Source organism: Vulpes lagopus, chromosome 14, assembly GCF_018345385.1.
Source record: "Vulpes lagopus strain Blue_001 chromosome 14, ASM1834538v1, whole genome shotgun sequence".
NCBI classification, from domain to species: Eukaryota; Metazoa; Chordata; class Mammalia; order Carnivora; family Canidae; genus Vulpes; species Vulpes lagopus.
In genome coordinates, this window is record NC_054837.1 from 31,992,913 (window position 1) to 32,010,444 (window position 17,532).

Genomic DNA, 17,532 nt, shown 5'->3' on the forward strand with positions numbered 1-17,532 from the left:
TACGGGATGTGCTCAGTGACCCCAGGCGCCAGAATCAGGAGGGTCCTGTGCTTTGTTCAATGCTCTGTCGTCACCGTCATGAGATCCTTAATTTTTGAACAAGGGCTCTTGTGTTTTCACTTTGCACTAGTCCCCTTGAATCGCGTGGTTGGAGTTTTGTGTCACCAGGGTGGTGCTGGCTGCTGGGGCATCTCTGTGTGTCCCTGTCTCCTGGCACGGGATGGACTTGCAGGAAGTGCCAATGGCATGGAGTTCCTACTGCCTGAGACCCGTGCATCTGTTCTTTTCTCCATCTCTCTCTTTCTCTCTCTCTTTTTTTTTGTCTCGGTCTCTTCATCCAGCACCTGCCTAGCCTGCATGTGAGCTCGTGTGGGACGGTGTGCAGAAAACTGGCCGAGCCCGTGGAGAGGGTCTGATTTTGCTGTTTTCCTGACTGTCTCACTCCAATTCCTGGCCTCCTGCCCTTTGTGAGCTAACCTTGACGTGACCTGTGGGCGTCTGGAAGCGGTACTGGGAGCTGGCTTTCTTGGGATACTGGTATTTTGACAAGAATCAGCAGTGATGGCACCACCACAACTGGAGGCTTTGCTGACGTCTGGCACCCACCCTAGACTGTTTGGGGGCAGGTCCTGTGTAGACTCTGCCTTCTGTCCCGGGTGAGGAGGGGTACCAGGGCCCAGGTCGGCTGGGCTGCCTGCACTTCCTGGGGGCATCTGGGTACGTAGGTGCCTCCTGCACACAGGCTCATGGAGGCAGGGTGGCGAGGGGGTGGATTTGCTCAGTTTCTTGCTGTAGGCGCCTGAGCCAGTGAATTCTTGAAGCTGGGAACAGTGAGGTCGCGAACCCTTGCAAGGGGCACAAAGATCTTTTCTTCCAGCCCAAATTAGCAAAATTGCCAGAGGCTGTGGTCATTTTTCAGTTAAGTCTGAGGGGTTAGGAGTTGGGATGAACTTCTCTTTCTTTGGTGCAAATGACTAGGTCGCCTGCCTGTTCTTTCATTAGATTAGAATCAAAAGAAACTAAGAAACATCTTTGTGTGGAGTGGGTCTCCATGGCTTTGCTGCTGGTTGGGAGGTCTGCAGAGCCACTGCAGGGAACGAGGTGACACGGGTGGAGGCGGCGTGTGTGGGCGCTGTATTTGCAGGTGGCGTTGGCGCCCCATCTCCTCCAACACCCTCTGCATTTCTCCCTGCGTGCTAAACTCCATACTGCCCTTCTGGCCCAGCTCCTGCTTGGGCCCTGCTTCCCAGTTATTCCTGGTGTTTTTTCAAGGGTGAGTCCCAGTCGGGGCTCTCAAACCACATCTCACAGAGGCCAGTGGGAGCTCAGAGTGTGCAGCCTGCACCTGCCCGGGTTTGAGTTCTGGCTCTACTTCTGGCAGCTGTGTGGCCTTGAGCAAGTGAGTCTACCTCTCTGGGCCTGCATTTTCTCACGTGTAGGAGCTGGTCAAGGTACCCCTGGTATAGGGAGGATGAGTGCAGGTTAATACACGTCCTGCACTTGGGATGGCACCTGGCAAAGAGTGAGCACCAGGTAAATATTAAGTGCTGCTACTCAGATTCTTATAGAATGTTTCATAGCTTTGCATGTACCTGCATAGAAACAGGCTCTCTTCCTTCTCCTCCTCCTCCTGTGAGTTGTTGATGTGCAAAAGCACTCATGGGGCTTGCGACTGGGTGGTGCCAAGGTGGAAATGTTCTCTCTCACAGCCCTTACCCTCACCTTTCTTGGGCTCAGAATAGGACATAGGGCTTTGGTCCTGGTCCTGCCATGTCTGTGATGGGTGGCTGTTGGCCAGTCACCTGGTCTACTAGCTGTGCACCCTGAGCCCCTCTCATTCTGGGGTTGCTGGGTGGCATGGGTGGGCATGACCACTCGGCCTCCAGGTCTGCCCTGGCTGATCTGGGGAGCTCTTATTGGTTCTCTTTGTTGGCTTTCCCTGTGAGGAAGCTGTTCTTTCCTTAAACAACTCAGAAACACCACTTCTAGGAAGTGGAAATGCAAAGGTAAACGAGTCATATTCAAGAATTGTTTCTTAAAACATTGTCTATTGTCGCAGAAACTTGGAAGCAACTTAAATATCCAGCCGGAGAATGGCTCCATATGGTATTTCCATACAATGGAATACTACATGATAGCAGAACGAGTGGGTGACAGCAACATGCATTAGTAGATGTGAATTTCATGAATATATTGTGTAGAAAGTGCAAAGGGCAGAATAGTAGAGTATCATATTATTTACACAGAGTTTAAAATTCTGGATATGGCACAACATATTGCAGCAGAAGTAGACATTATATTCTGTAATCAAAGTAAAAACAGACGCAGCCCCAATGGACTCCCAAGTTCTGGAAGGGTTGGCTTCTGGAGTAAAGAAGGAATGTGGTAGGGGCCTTCCACATATTTGGGTGATGTCGTTCTTCAACTGAGTGGTCATACATGTGCATTCATTGTGTTGAAACCCTTTTGTAAATCCTAAGTATCATATAATAATACTTTTAAGGACATTTTTTCTGAACAAAAGTTTATAGAGCTAAAGTGGCACTGGGCTGGATATCCTTGACTTCCTCCCCAGAACTGACCCTCCAGGATCCTCTGCCATCAGTGACCTTGCTTTTTTCCAGGCAGTCCAGGAGGCATACAGGTTAAATATCCTGGTGACCGTGGACAGAGCTGGCTCCTCCGTGGTGTCCATTTCCTCTGGTGTAAGCTGGAGAGAGTTTAGTTTCTATGACTGGAACTCACAGGGTTGACTTGGGCTTTGCTGGGGTGGTGTCATGTGCAGAGCACCTGGCTCAGCTGGGCACGTGGGGACTGCGGTGCACAGTATGTGCCGTTAGTGATGGGGACACACAGTGGTTTCATCTATAATATGAGAGGGATGGTAGAGGGAAGGAAAGGGGGAAGTAAAGGCCCCCCCGCCCCCAACAGAAACTGCTACTTTCCTAGTTCCTAACGCGTCCTTGTTAAAGAGGCTACTGTCTCAAATTCAAAGCCCCACGAGGACCAGTTGGTTCTGAATCACACTGCTTCCAAGTCTTCTGTTTCGGTCACACATAGTACTTCTTTTCTCTTGGCCACGGGCTGACCTTGACCCATCATAGATCCCGTGGCTAATGGTGACCTCAGACTAACCTCTTCTCTTGCCACTATGGCACTGACCCTGTGGTTCCTGTCAGGGTGAGGACTGGGCTTCCCTCCCTCTCTTTGACACAGACTGATGGAGGCAGCCTGTTCGCTTCTGCTCGGGTGTGCTTTCTCTCTGAAAGTGGAAAGGCTGGACCCTGAGGGCAGGAGCTTTGTTCAAGAAGGAGCCGGGAGGGCAGGCTTGCAACCCACTGGAGCAGGGGGTATGGGTCCTGTGGAGGGATGTGCGGGGTTCTGACCATCACAAAGTGTGGGGTTTGCATTGCATGCAGGAATGCTGCCCAGGCTCACCTACATTTTCATAGGGCTGGCCAGAGAAGGTGGCCTTGTTAGTGGGGAGCTGTCAGGCTATTCCATACCAGGTAGGACAGCCTTGGAGTGCCAGTTGTTTATCAGAACTCTCTGGGAATGCCAACAGCCCACACCTGGGAAACTTGGACCTCCTCCTGTGGGAGAGCAGGGTTCCCGGTCCTGTAGGAAGCTGGGCTTCTAGTCTAGGGAACCCTGAATGCACACCCTCAGTCTTGATTGGACAGCCGTGCTCTCCCGACCACCGTCTTGCTTCGTGGTTTGCCTGGGACCTGGATCTGGGATACTTTGTCCTGATGAGTGAAATCCCATTCCCCCCACTCTGAGGATGCAGAGGGCCCTGTTTATTATCACAGAGAGCCCAGTTTAATTATGGGCTCATTTTATTATGAAATGCTGAGAAATGATGATATCAGTAAGTACATTTTTGGTTTCAAGGTATAGGAACCACTAAGCAGGGACGGTAGGAATCTATTGATTCATATAGTTGAAGAGCAGAGGGATAAAGCTTCGGGTACGGCTTGATTCAGCTATTCAAATATTGTTACCAGGACCTAATATTTCTCCTTGTCTTGGATTTCCTCTGAGGATGGGCTTTATTCTGTGCATCCTATGGGCATGAGATGGCCTTTCAGTCCAGCCCAAAAGGAAGAAGGAGTTCTTGCCAAATATTTAAAGCTGAAGTCCTGTGCCTCATGATCATTGGGCTGGTCATTGGTCTCTGATTGGCCAGGCTTGGGTCAAATACCAAAAGAGTAGAGTTGCCAGTACCTGAAATATGGAGAAGGGAGGAGGTAGTTCCCCAAGCAAAACTGGAATGTAGTTACCAGACATGGGATGGATGCTGAGGAGCTAAATAATCCCACGTGTCCACAGTGATTCAGAAGAGAGCTGCTGGTCTTGGGGCAGCACAGCTCGCTGTTTTGAACAAGGACCCAGCCTCCCTTCATAATGTCTGCGTCTTGAACTCAGCCTCCAGAACTTGGGTCCTGGCCTTCCTCTGGGAGCACCATGCTGGAACCGTATCAACAATAGCCCAGCCGGTGAGGGCGTCTAACTCCACAGCCTCATTCATACAGGCACCAGAGAGGAAATAGGAGCAGAGAAATTGCTGGCCTGTGTTAAATTTAGATTTATTCTGTTGAGCTAATTGTAATCTTTATTTGGTCCCAAGTGATTCATTCTTATCGTTCTTATTATAGCTGAGAAAATTAATTTTTATTCTACCATAAAGGTGGCTGTAATAATCTGGGTTCAGGGAGGGGGATTACTTTAATAAGATTTGCCAGGCTTTGAAACAGTCAGCTTTTATTAGCGTGTGGAGCTGCCTGTGGCTCTGGGTAAGGTGTGAGAGGGTCAGGGTGGGATTGCCGGGGTGAGCTCAGCAGGAAAGGGGACAGGTGTGTTTGCTCTGTCAAGAGTTTGGGCATGTTCTCCTTCCTGTCTTTAAGTTCAGGGAATGCTCTGACCCTGGTGGTGGTGGTGGTGGTGGGTGATGAGCTGAGCGGATCTCATCATCTTTGACCAACTTAATGGAAATAGATGGGTGGACGTGAATCACAAGCCTGCTGTACAACTGAGTGTGCCGCAGTGGGACCTGGGAAGACCCCTCCCAAGGTCAGGCCAGCAGCTACACAGAGGGACCCTGGGGATTGGAAGGCATGCCCCTTCTGGAGAAGGAGCAGGTTTCAGACCCATCATTTATTTGCAATTCCAAATCCTGGAAGCTCTGAAAACTGAAATGTTTTGGGTAAAATTTCAGCAGATTTATTTGGTGGTGGAACTTATATGAACTCATTTATAACTTTATTTCATTAAGGATGAGTGTTCGTATCTTTTACTTTAGAACTACTAATATGTTTGATTAAAGGATGCTGCTCCAGATCCCACTAAGGCAGTGTATCCATTGTATTGCCTTTCTAAGTCAGGAGAGTTAGAAACCAGGAGTTCTGGAAAAGAGTTGTCATATTTTCATGGAATGCTGACCCACCATTGTCAGATTTTTCTGATTTTTGGGAGAGAAACTAGAGTTCCTGATTTTTATGAGATGTCACAATTTTTTTTAAGGATTTAATCTTAAGTAATCTCTACACCCAACATAGGGCTCAAACTCACAACCCTGAGATCAAAAGTCTGGCTGTACCAATTGAGCTAGCCAGACACCCCAGATTTCTCAGTTTCTGTATGTAACTATTAAAGTTAATATTTTTATGGCAGAAAATATCCTCTAACGATTAGTCGTTAGAGAAATGCCAATTAAAAACCATAGTGAGACACTGTCACCAACGAATGGAATGGCTAAAATAAAAAAAAGGTTGATGGTAACAAGAATTGGTGAGGATGTGGAGAAACTGGAACCTGCTTACATTGCTGGAGGAAGTCCCACGGTGCAATGGCTGTGGGGAACTTTGTGGCAATTTCTTTTTATTTATTTATTTATTTATTTAGCAATTTCTTAAAAGTAGAACATACACTTACCTATGACCCAGCTATCAGCCTTAGATATCTACTTAAAAGAAACAAAAGACTGTTCATAAATGTTCATCACAGCTTTATTCATCAATGGCCCCAAACAGGAAACAATCCAAATGTTCATCAACTAGGGAGTGCATGAACACATTGTGGCAGGTCTAGACAGTGGGATCAACAAGAATGTGGTACTAATACATCAGTGACACGGTTGACTTTCAGATAATTATGCTGAGTGAAGAAGCCAGGCACAGAAGTCCACATACCGTATGACTCCATATGTGCACCCATTTCTAGAACAGGCGAAACTATAGAGACAGCCTGCAGATCAGTAGTTGCCTGGGCCTGTGGGTGGGAATGGGGATTGCCTGCCAACAAGCATAGGGAACTTTTTGGGGTAAGGGAAGCATTCTAAAAGTGGATGGAGGGGCCGGTTGCACAACTGTATAAATTTACATTGAACTGTACAGTTAAAATGGGTGCATTTTAGGGTATGCAAAGTGTGCTTCGGTAAAACTGTTAAAATATTTGAAGACAGGGCACCTGGGTGGCTCAGTTGATTAAGCCTCTGGCTTTGGGTCAAGTCATGATCCTAGGGTCCTAAGATTGAGTCCCACATTGGGCTCCTTGCTCAGCAGAGAGCCTGCTTCTCCTCCCTCTGCAGCTCCCCCTGCCTGTGTGCTCTCTCTCTGTCAATTAAATAAATACAACCATTAAAGAAAAAAAATTAAAAAAATAAAATATGTGAAGACATGTACATTCTAAAAATGATTCTAACTTTTAAAAAAGTGATTAGAATGGTTATAATAAAATTCTGCACTACATTCCAGCAGTTCAGTTTCCTTTGGTGCAGGCAACCCATATCATTAGCTACCCACCCCCCACCCCATGTTCAGAGCTATTCTGTACATGGAAAAGCACGTAATTATATTTTTCTGTGTGCAAAAAAATGGTATAGTTTGCTTTTCCCTCTCAGATGATAGTAGACCACAAATACTGTTTTGTTGTTTTTTACCTAACACAGGGTATATCTTGGAGATCTTTCTCTAACATAAGGAACTATAGGTCTCACGTGCCGTCCTTTTGCATTCCATCATTTGGTGGCCACTCCTCTACTGATGGACCCCTGGCTTGGTTCCAGGCTTTGGCCACTACAAAAATGCTTGACCAAATTACTTAACCTCACCGTACCTTTCAGTTCCCTATTCTTTTAGTGGACCTAATGGTAGCAGTGCCTACTTCATATACTGTTGAGAGTATGGAATGAGCTAGTGTAGAGAAAGTGCTTAAAGCTTTTTTGCAGGGTGGTACGTGGGTGGCTCAGTTGGTTAAGTGTCTCCTTTTTTTTTTTTAAGATTTTATTTATTTATTCATGAGAGACACACAGAGAGAGAGAGAGGCAGAGACACACAAGACAGAGGGAGAAGCAGGCTTCCATGCAGGGAGCCCGACGTGGGACTCGATCCCAGGTCTCCAGGATCACAGCCTGAACCAAAGGCAGATGCTCAACTGCTGAGTCACCCAGGGGTCCCTAAATAAAATCTTTAAAAAAAGATTTTTTTTTTTTAATTTAGAGAGAGAGAGGGAGTGAGAGGAGGGGCAGAGGGAGAGGGAGGAGAGAATCTTAAAAGCAGGTTCTTTGTTAAGTATGGAGCCTGTTGTGGGGCTCGATCTTACAACCCTGAGATCATGGCCTGAGCCGAAGTCACGAGCCAGACGCTTAGCTGACTGAGCTACCCAGGTGCCCCAGCATACAGAAAGTGCTTAGGCTGTTCCTGTCAATGGGAACTCTATGTAAACCATTAGCTGTATGGTCATCTCCAAGAAGAACCTTGTATGTATGTCATTTCACATGTGTGCAGGTATATTAGTAGGATAAGCTCTGAGAAGTGGGGTTACTCAATCCAAGGGTACATACAGATTATTTTAGATGGGTTTTGCCAAATTATTTTATTCCTTCCAGTGTGTCCTCATAGCCTTACCAAATGGCACCAGACTCTACAGCCTGGTCTTTTAGACTTTCGTCAAAGTAAAGATGTGGGCAAAAGTAAAAAGTATGATGTTGGATCTCCTAGTTTTGGGGAGGAAAGATGGTTCTCGTTGGTGTAGAAAGTTTTCTGCCTGAAATGCAAGACAGCATGTGTGGGGTTCTTTTCACAAAGGTAGCAAGTCACGAGGGGAGGAAGATATTGAGCCTGGAGAACTCTATCACATTTACAATTTTTGCAAATTCAATCAGGAATGCAAATGGTTTCTCGGGACACATCTGCCAGTTGCTTACATCTTTCATGCCCTGGCAACATACGGGTGAGGTAAAAACACAAACACTCGAAACCCAGAGAAAAGCACATCCCAGCCAACAAGAAGCCTTTTGAGTTCTCGTCAAAACATGAGCATTTTGTTGCACCATAGAATGAGAGACTATGAGAGAAGCATCTCAGACCAGGCAGGAGCAGGACGACGTTAAAAGCACCAGCTTTCCTGGGGTTCTGGTACAGATCAGCTTGTTTTGGGTCTCACTGTTTGGATAGAAGTGGCAGCATTGGAGAAATGATTAGACAGTAACCTGTTTGTCAATGTATTTATTCATTAAATGTTCAAAGAATTATTATTTGAATGCATGGATTGTGGCATTTGAAAGTCATTGATCAGGGATTTGACATTTTTGCAAAGAATTCTAGAAACAGGAGTCCTCTCTTCCCTGCTCTGAAGCTGGCTGAACACCCTGAAGAGGGGGTTCGCTTATTGTATTTTGCCCCTTACCCTTTGCTGTCTCGTAAGGACCTTTCTGTTTTCTTTTTCCATCTCTGGGCTCCCTGTCTTTTGGGTGGGAGTTTCTCTTTATACACAAGTTGTGGAACCTCACGGGCTGCCAAGGGCTCCTCTTTGATGCACCTCACAGGACAAGTCGTGTGTATACAAGGGTTCCTCACACTGGAGGTGGCAGCTCCATCGCAGCTCAGACTCCATCTCCAAGGCCCTGGTTTCCCACTGGCTCCCAGCCTGCCTTCCCTAGTGCTGGCTCCAGCCAGTGCCCCCGCAGCTCTGGGTCCCGCTCAGTGTGGTGACGTCCCTCAGCAGTTCTGGGCTGGCCTCCCCACACCACACTGTCCCTGGGATGAGGGGAGGGCCCCTTGGGAGCTTCTGCCCACGTCAGAATGTTTCTGTCTTCTTTAATGCCCCTCATTGGGTCATGTGACCACCGATGACCAGATAACTCAAGTTTTCTCCAAAGGGAGAAGAGACATAGATATTGGGAAGGCAACGAACAAATACCTGATAATTTGAAAAAGACTCCTGTGGGTCTGGCACTTGGCCTATCCCTGTGCCTTTGAACTTGAGAAGAACTGATCTGAAATCTGTTCATTGTTTTTGGGGAAAAGAATTACTCTTTCCTTGAGTTATTGGTCTTGGGCTCAACATTCTCTATTTCAGCATTTTAGATTCTGCTGGAAAAGCTACCTGGCTTCCTCATTGACCTGTTTTCAGTAAAGACAGTATGAGCTCAAAATGGAGCACACTCTGACATTCCGTTGTCATGGCAACCTGAGTGGTAAACATCAGCTTGATGCTGTTTGAAGGGGGTGGCAGGAGTTAGGGATTGGGAGACTGGAGGAAAGCCAAAGATTTGGGGCCCTAGGCTCTGCCCCAGATTCCATAGGGAATGCTCCCTAGAAGGCCCAAGGAAGGTCACTTCGGTCTCCACCAGGGATGTCAGAAGGGAATGAGCTGGAGCGAGCAGTAGGGGTTTGTGTCCAAACCTTCTAACTCCTGTTCGGACCCTCTCTTTAAAGCCACAGTGCTGGGAGGAACTGTCTGTTCCCTGTGCTCCCCTTGTGTTCTTTTTTTCCCCCCCTTGTGTTCTGCTGGAGCCTCACCACCACCACTGTGCCTCTTGCTAGCACCTCTCCACGGAAACCGTTCCCCCGCCCCTGCCAGGTCCTCAGAGCTGCTTCTCAGGGATAGCTCCCTCCTTCTAGAGCATGCCCCACCTTGCATGGCCCTTCTGACTGCACTACCCCCCAACCCCACCCCTCATCCCAGGATGACCCTCTAAGCCTTCTTTCAGGTTCCTGGGCACCTGCCAGACCTGTGCACTAAGGGGCCTCCTTCTGGGCTCCTCTTCCCACTCTGCAGGCTTCTTTCCCCTTCTTCCAGTGACTTCAGTCCCCCTATCCTCCCTCCAATAACACCCCCACTTTTGTGCTCAGAGCCCTGTCCTGAGCTTCAGCTTCTGCTTTAGCTCTTCCTCTGTCCTCAGGGGCATGGGGGCTCACAGGTGTTTCAGAATCACTGTGCCCCAAGCAGAGCTCGTCTGCTTCCCTGGCACCTTCTCCCACTCAGTAACTGGCCTGGCCTCACCCCCACCCCGTCCCCACCCAGCACCACTCTGACTCTTCAGAGTGTCCAGTCAGTGTCCAGTCCATCTCCACAGCCTGCCAGCATCTCTGGCATCTTCTTCCCATCCCAGCAGCCATTTTGCAGAATAGATTGTGGTGAGTTTGGGGATCAGAGGTGATCAAACAAAAATATGTGACCATGGGATGGCAGCAACCACAAGCTTTATTTGGGCATCACTTGGACAGGTTGCATGATCAGGAAGTTCTCCACTGCAGGAGACTTCCAGAAACAGAGGCCCCCACCTGGGTAGAAAGAGATCAGTGCTCTTGGGAGAGGAGGGAACTGGTCAGGGAGCTGTGTTTGAGTGCCATCCCTCAGTAGCCTGATGGGAGCCTCTGGGTCAGGGGGCTCTGAAGGTCAGCAGCGGCTGGGGGTCTCTTATACCCCAGGGTTTTTCTTATTCATGGGGAGCATATTTTGGGCGCAGTTTCATGGGGGATGCAAGGCAAGCAGGCTCTAAGTGGCTAAAAATATGCTGATTTGGACTATATTTAAAGCAATTGGATGTGTAAAAAATTGAGTTTGGCACCAGCGATCTTGGAAGGAATGGTCCTAGTCTCCTCTGAAGAAGTAAAGAATATGGGGGCTCATTTATATAACAAGGTCGCCCTCTATGACCAGGACCTTTCCATCAGTTTCCATCCTGGTCATTCCTGCTTCTAGTCCATTCTCTATCATTCCAGGGCCATGGTTTGCTGAATTGCATGGAATGGTGCCATGTTCCCATGACGTAAGCCACCTCACTGGCTTCCCTTTGCCCCTGGGATGAAGGCCAGACAGCATTAAGTGGCATCCAGCTGGCTGTGCATGGCCTGGACATTCCTCTCCAGCCTAATCCGGGGCCCTTTCTCCCTCTCTCTGACACCTGCTGTAGCCTCACTGCCCCCCGTGGCCTTCAGCAGGTCTATGTCCTCCCACCTCTGCCCTTTGCCTCTGCTGTCTTCCTCTGCCCAGTACCCTCTTTCCCACCCCGTGGCCTGGTTTATTCCATTTGTCCCATGGGCACTGTGTTAGATTCCTGGGCCTGCTGCAACAAATGACCGCAAAATCACATGAACGTGTCATCTCACAGTTCAGGAGGCCAGAATTCCAAACACGTGGTGCCAGGGGGTTCATTCCTTTCAGAGGCACCGAGGCAGAGCCCATCCCATGCCTCTGTTCCAGCTCCTGGGGCCCCTGGGCATTCTTTGGCTTGTGGACATAATCCGTCCCATCTCTGCCTCTGTGTTCACATGGCTATCTCCTCTGTTTTTGTTATAATTCCTTTCCTTTCTCTTAAAAATATACTAATCATTGGATTTAACCTAACATGACTTAATTTCATCTGCTGGGACCCTGTTTCCAACTGGGGTCACATTGTGGGGTTGCAGGTGGATGGGAGTTTTGGCAACATTCTTCAACTTGGTCTGCAGGTCCGGGTTTTCCCGGTTCCATCCGATGGCCTTAGGTGCCCCTCCTCTGTGCATCCACTGTCACAGCCTTGCTTTTCTTTATGGAATGGCTCACTTATGTTCATGCCCCGGGTGAGACTGAGCCCTGCCAGGACGAGGCTGCCTTGGTCCATTGTGCACCCGATCACTCAGTGAGCGTGAGCACTTGATGCATGAATGGCCATATGCACTTTGTGTTTGTAACCCCCAGAGTTGGTAAAAAAGCCAAACAGAGGGAAAAAAAACAGACCTCCAGTGTGACAGTGTGAGGAGGTGGGGCCTTTGGGGGTGGTTAGGGCTAGATGAGGCCAGAGGGTAGGACCCCCCATGATGGGATCAGTTCCTTTGTCCGCTGTGTGAGGAGGACTCGGGGAGAAGCTGGCCATCTCCAAGCAAGGAAGTGGATGCTGGATGGTGAACTGGTCAGCACCATGTTCTTGGACTCCTCAGTTCCAAGGAGTGTGAGCAGATAACTGTCTGTTGTTTAAGCCACCAGGTCTCCGGTATTTGTTACAGCAGCCAGAGCTGACTGAGGCAGATGGGAATGCCTGACTCAGCCCATCTGACACCCACAAAACCTGAGGAGGTGGATCATATTCCTGTCTTCTTCTTTCACATGTTCCTTGTGGGGCTGAGCTGCTTGCCATGGTGACCAGCTGGCCCAAAGGTGGGCTGATTTTCCAGCCATAATCGCCTGCTCTGTAGCCCAGGCTCCACCACCCTGTACTTTTGAGGATGCTAGGAGCGTGGGCTGGGCCTAAGTGGCTTCTGGCTAGATGGAGACTAGTTGCTGGGTTTGTTAATCCCGTGGGGACAGTCCTCCCAGTCACTCTGTTGTGGCCACAGGCTGGATGCATCTCTGCCAGGAGGGGCATTTTCACGTCTCATGCTGCCTGGGGCCCCTCAGCACTCTGGCGTCTGTGCGAGGAGGTGCAGGGGCAGTTCGGCCTGAGAGGGGGATTTCCTCCTGGAGCCAATGCATCTGAAATGAAGGAAAGGCCTTTTCATAAAACCGCCAGATTTCCCTGGCAGGATGCCACCGATCCAGGCCGGAACCAGTTCCCGTGCTCTTTGCTGGCTCGGGGGGAAGGCGCTGGGGTGGGCAGGATTGCCAGGGGACCCCCGGCCATGGGGAGGGGCAAGGCCGCCGAGATCCCCCCTCGGGGTGCTCGCTCACCTCCCAGGGCTCCTGGAGGAGGGGATGTGCTCTGGGCTTTCCGACTTGCCAACCAGGAGCCCCGTGAGGCGGAGCCATCATGCATGTTAGAGGGCGTCCAGTCAGGAGGCAGCAGGGCGCCTTGGCGCGCGTCCCCAAGTCGCCCCAAGTCGCCCCAAGCCTGGCTTTCCGTCCTGGATTTGGGGGACCCACCACCTGCCGTCACACGGCGGCGACAGCCTCGGCCACTAGGTGGCAGTGTTGCTGCGCACGAGGCGCTGATCCTGCACAGCGACTGCGGAGGGGCTGGGGTCAGGGGGGCAGCCGGCTGGGGGCAGGCACCCCGCTTGGTCCCCTGCACCTGCCTCTACCTCCCTGGGTGCTGTCCCCTGTGCCCCTCCCTTCCCAAGAGGACTCTGCCCTACACTGAATAAGCTCTCAATTAATCCTGAGAAAAGAGGAGCTGAGAGTTTTTGTTTTGTCCCCACCTGGGACCTCCCAGAGCTCTTGCTAAGAAGCAAGTTTACCCCAAAACAAGAGCTCCTTGCATAGCCCCCCAGCGCTGGTGTGGGGACGGAGTTCCCACTCCTTCCCTGGTGTTCTTTATGGGTTTCAGCCTGCAGACTTTGGGACATACTGTCAGTCACAGGCAATCACGGAGCCCTGTTTGCTTTAGGAGAAAGGAGGTGACTGAGTCTGGGCCACCGCAGCCCTGAAGCCAAACAGAAGGAAAAAAAGCAGAAGCATTAGAGGTTCCAGGAGCCTGCAGAAAGGACGGTGGATAGAGCCTGGACTCCACCCTTTATGCGCTTTGTGACTTTAGGCATGTTTCTTGACATCTATATGCCTTCCTCTTTTAACTTATAAAGTGGACACAGCACTACAAAATTATTTAATTATATTAAAAATTAATATGACACTAATACCCTGTCTCCCAGAACTGTGTAAAGAATAAATGTGTAAAGAGCTAATACACATGAAGCAGGTTAACAGTGTCAAGAGGATTCCTCAGTTATTATTATTATTATTATTGCTGCCAGTATTTCATTCATTGGATAGTACTAATGGCAAACTTGTGATAACCAGTGTTGATATATTCTGTCTCTGAGATTTGGCAACACAAATAACCTGTATCGGGCAAGTTAACGATACATTATTTATCTTTATTATTACCAGTTCTTAAACGTAGATTCGTCTTCCCTTCTCAGTTAAAGTTTTAAGTTCCTCAGAGGCAGACCTCGCCCTCTGCTTGTCTTTCAATCACTGCTCTGCACTCCCTGCACCCCGACTCCTTTACTTGCTTAATTGTTGTGAGAAATTAATGCAGACAGGAAATGGGCTTTTTTAAAAAAATGGTAGGTGAAATGGGAATTTCAAGCAACTGAATAGTCAATAGGATTGTGGAAGAAATGTTGAAGGACCCAGAGATCATGCTGTTTAAACTCTTAACCCTTAAAAATGTATTTTTTTTTTTTAAATTTTGAGAGAGAGAGAGAGGGAGCATGAGCCAGAGGGAAGGGCAGAGGCAGAGTGAGAATTCTAAGCAGACTCCATGCTCAGTATGGATCCCCTTGTGGAGCTCAATCTCATGACCTTGAGATCATGACCTGAGCTAAAATCAAGAGTCAGACTCTTCACCAACTGAGCCACCCAGCTGTTCCCCCCCCCAAGAAAGTCTTAAAGATTTATTAAAGCAAATTCTCTAGCTACCAGCCACAAAGACCAGACAATTGTTACCTTTCCTCTAGTTACTTTGCATGTTTTTTTTTTCAATTTTAATTTTTAGTTTGTTTTTATTCATGAGACACACAGAGGGAGGCAGAGACCTAGGCAGGGGGAGAAGAAGGCTCCTCACAGGGAGCCCAGTGTGAGACTCAATCCCTGAACCGGGGTTACGTCCTGAGCCGAAGGTGGATGCTCAACCCCTGAGCGACCCAGGTGTCCCACTTTGCATGTTTGAAAAGAGTAGTCTGTATTGAAAAAGTTAAGAGAAGGAAAGATGTTCCACGAATGATTTTGGATTGCCCTGAGCTAGCCTGGGTTAGTAGTGTTTCACTGCATTGTCCAGTGCTTTTTCTGCCTCTCCTGAGGTGGTCGTAGGATTTTAATCTTTCATTCTGTTTATGTGATGTACCATTCATTTTTTTATGGTACCGTACCAGTTTTAAATGCAAATATAAGGGCAATTAACCCATAGGCAGAATCCTTAAAACAACACCAGTCATATTTTGTAGCTCATACTTGCATATGCATTTTGTTCTTTTCACGACCATGGAAATTCTGCACAGAACTAACTCAGCTGTGTCTACTGCACTTGATTAGCACACTGTGGCACTTTGTCATTTTTTTCTGCATTTGAAGAAAGTCCTGGTTTGAAAGGAGAGCATGGCTTTTCTGAGCTGTCAGTGCCCCTGCTAATGTGTCTTAGATGCGGCACAGTCATTTTTGCTTGCTTTGGGTCTCACTTATCTCCCCGTGTGGTGGGTCCACTGGAAATCTCGCTCCTGGGGCATCTGGAATGCCGTGTGCAAACAGCAGGAAGGGCCAGCAGATGAGCATAGTGTGGGCATGCTTGTGTGCCTGCTTCCTTGTCCTGTTATTCTGCACTTACAAAGCACAAGTTTAAAGATAAACTCTTAAGAATTTCAGAGGTGTGGAGTGGGACAACAGAGCATCAAAATAACCATGGGCCTTTCTGAGCTTGGGACCAGGTCTCTGCTTTATCACTGCCCGCTGAGATCACTGTGAAGATTCAGTATTCTAAAGTAAACATATCAGCCCTGCAGTGGATGTTGGTTTTTTGGGGGGCCCTGGGTTCAGATTATCCACCTTGTGTTTCAAATGGAGTATGTCAGACTCTAAAGGTTAAACTCATTTGTTCTGCATGGTCGCTAAAATGTCTGGTTTGTGACCCCAGGTGTATTCCTGATATCTTTTTTTCCCAGACCAACATTGTTGAGAGTAGTACTAACAGTAAAGAAATCGGCCTTGACTTAGTGGGAATTGTTCCATTTGGGTAACTGAGTGGATTTTTGTGTTGCTTCATACAAAGAACATCCTCATTCTTCTTGTCAAAATGGTACCCTACTGTTGCTTTGGGGGGACCCCCCCAACCATGTGATACTTTAGCTGGGGCTCGTATAGCTCCAAGCTCTTGGGAAGAGACACAGGACTTTGCACCAATTGGAACAGGCTATTCCTCTGGCCACAGTCATTGGTTCAGGGATGAGCATGTGACCTGTCAGAGACAAGGAGATGCTCTGCTTGATTCTTCCTTGCAACATGGTCTTGTTGCATGTGAAGGAAGGAAAATTGAGGCTTGGTGATGCTAATCATGCTGTTATGTGCATATTGAGAATGAAACCAGCTTTGTGAGAGAGAGCAGAGTGAGGGAAGAAAACATGCATCTTAAAAAATAACTTTTTAAAAATCTTTTTTAAAAACCCAACTTTTAAAATTTACTTGCAGTAAAATTTGCTTTTTGGCATATAGATCTAGGAGTTTTTGACACATGTGTAGCTTTGTGTAAGCACCACCACAACCAGGATACAGAGCAGTTCCATCACCTCCTCCCCAGTCCTTTAAAAATTTTTGTTTTGTAGTCAGACCTTCTCTAGCCTGTAAGTCTTAGCAGTCTGTGACCTATTCTCCATCCCTGTAGTTGAGATTTTTCTAGAATGTCACCTAAATGAAATCATACAGGAGGTAGCTTTTTGTGATTGCTTTATTTCATTCATGGGCATATGTTTGAAACTTATCCATGTTGTGTATCCATCCTTTGCTTTTCTTTATTGCTGAGTACTATTCCATCCAGTGGATGTACCATTTGTGTATGCACTCTCCAGTTGAAGACATTTGTGAAGATCCATGTCAATGACGTTTCTTAGATGCTGAATCCAGCCAGGCCTGACACGAGCCCACTCCTACACTCCCCAGTTCTGACTGCCATTAAATTCCATTTTTGTTTAGACTTGGTATGGATTTTCTGTGACCTGAAAGAATCACTTTTTTCCCCCTCTTTTTTCTGAGAGGGAGAGCATGTGAGCACAAGTTGGGGGAGGGGCACGGGGGAGGGAGAGAGAATCTCTCGCAGACTCCCTGCTGAGCACAGAGTCAGACATGGGGCTCCATCTCATGACCCTGAGATCATGACCTGAGCCCAAATCAAGAGTCAGATGCTTACCTGACTGGTCTACCCAGGCGCCCCAAGAATCACTTTTGATATCAACAATGCGTGGACATTAGCAAGACTCAGGTCTGAACAAGTGAGAAGTCCAAAGCAAATGGACTCCACATGTGACATTCCTGTAAATCGAGTTATACAGTAATAAGTCACATGCTGGGTTTCCTTTTGGTGGCAGGGAAGGTGGCAGGAGGTGGCACCCCATTTGACACAGAGGGAAATTGAATCTCAGAGGGATGAAATGACTTGTCTGGGTATATCAGTTGAGCTGGTGGCAGGCCTGGGGGTCCAGCCTGGCTGTCCCTTTGCCTCTAGTGAGCCTCAGCAGCCTCCCTAGCAGACAGGAGCAAAGCTGTCAGCATTACTTAGTGAATTTCCCTTTTTTATTTAAACAATCTCTGAGGTGTCCAATTTAGAATAAATATAAATGGAAATTA

At 48.1% G+C, this 17,532-nt stretch overlaps 1 protein-coding gene across 1 annotated transcript in view; it reads left to right on the top strand.

Moving 5' to 3' along the window:
- TMEM132B (transmembrane protein 132B) overlaps positions 1–17,532 on the top strand; it is a 367,875-nt gene that overhangs the window by 121,644 nt on the left and 228,699 nt on the right. The gene's annotated exons all lie outside the window — the stretch shown is intronic.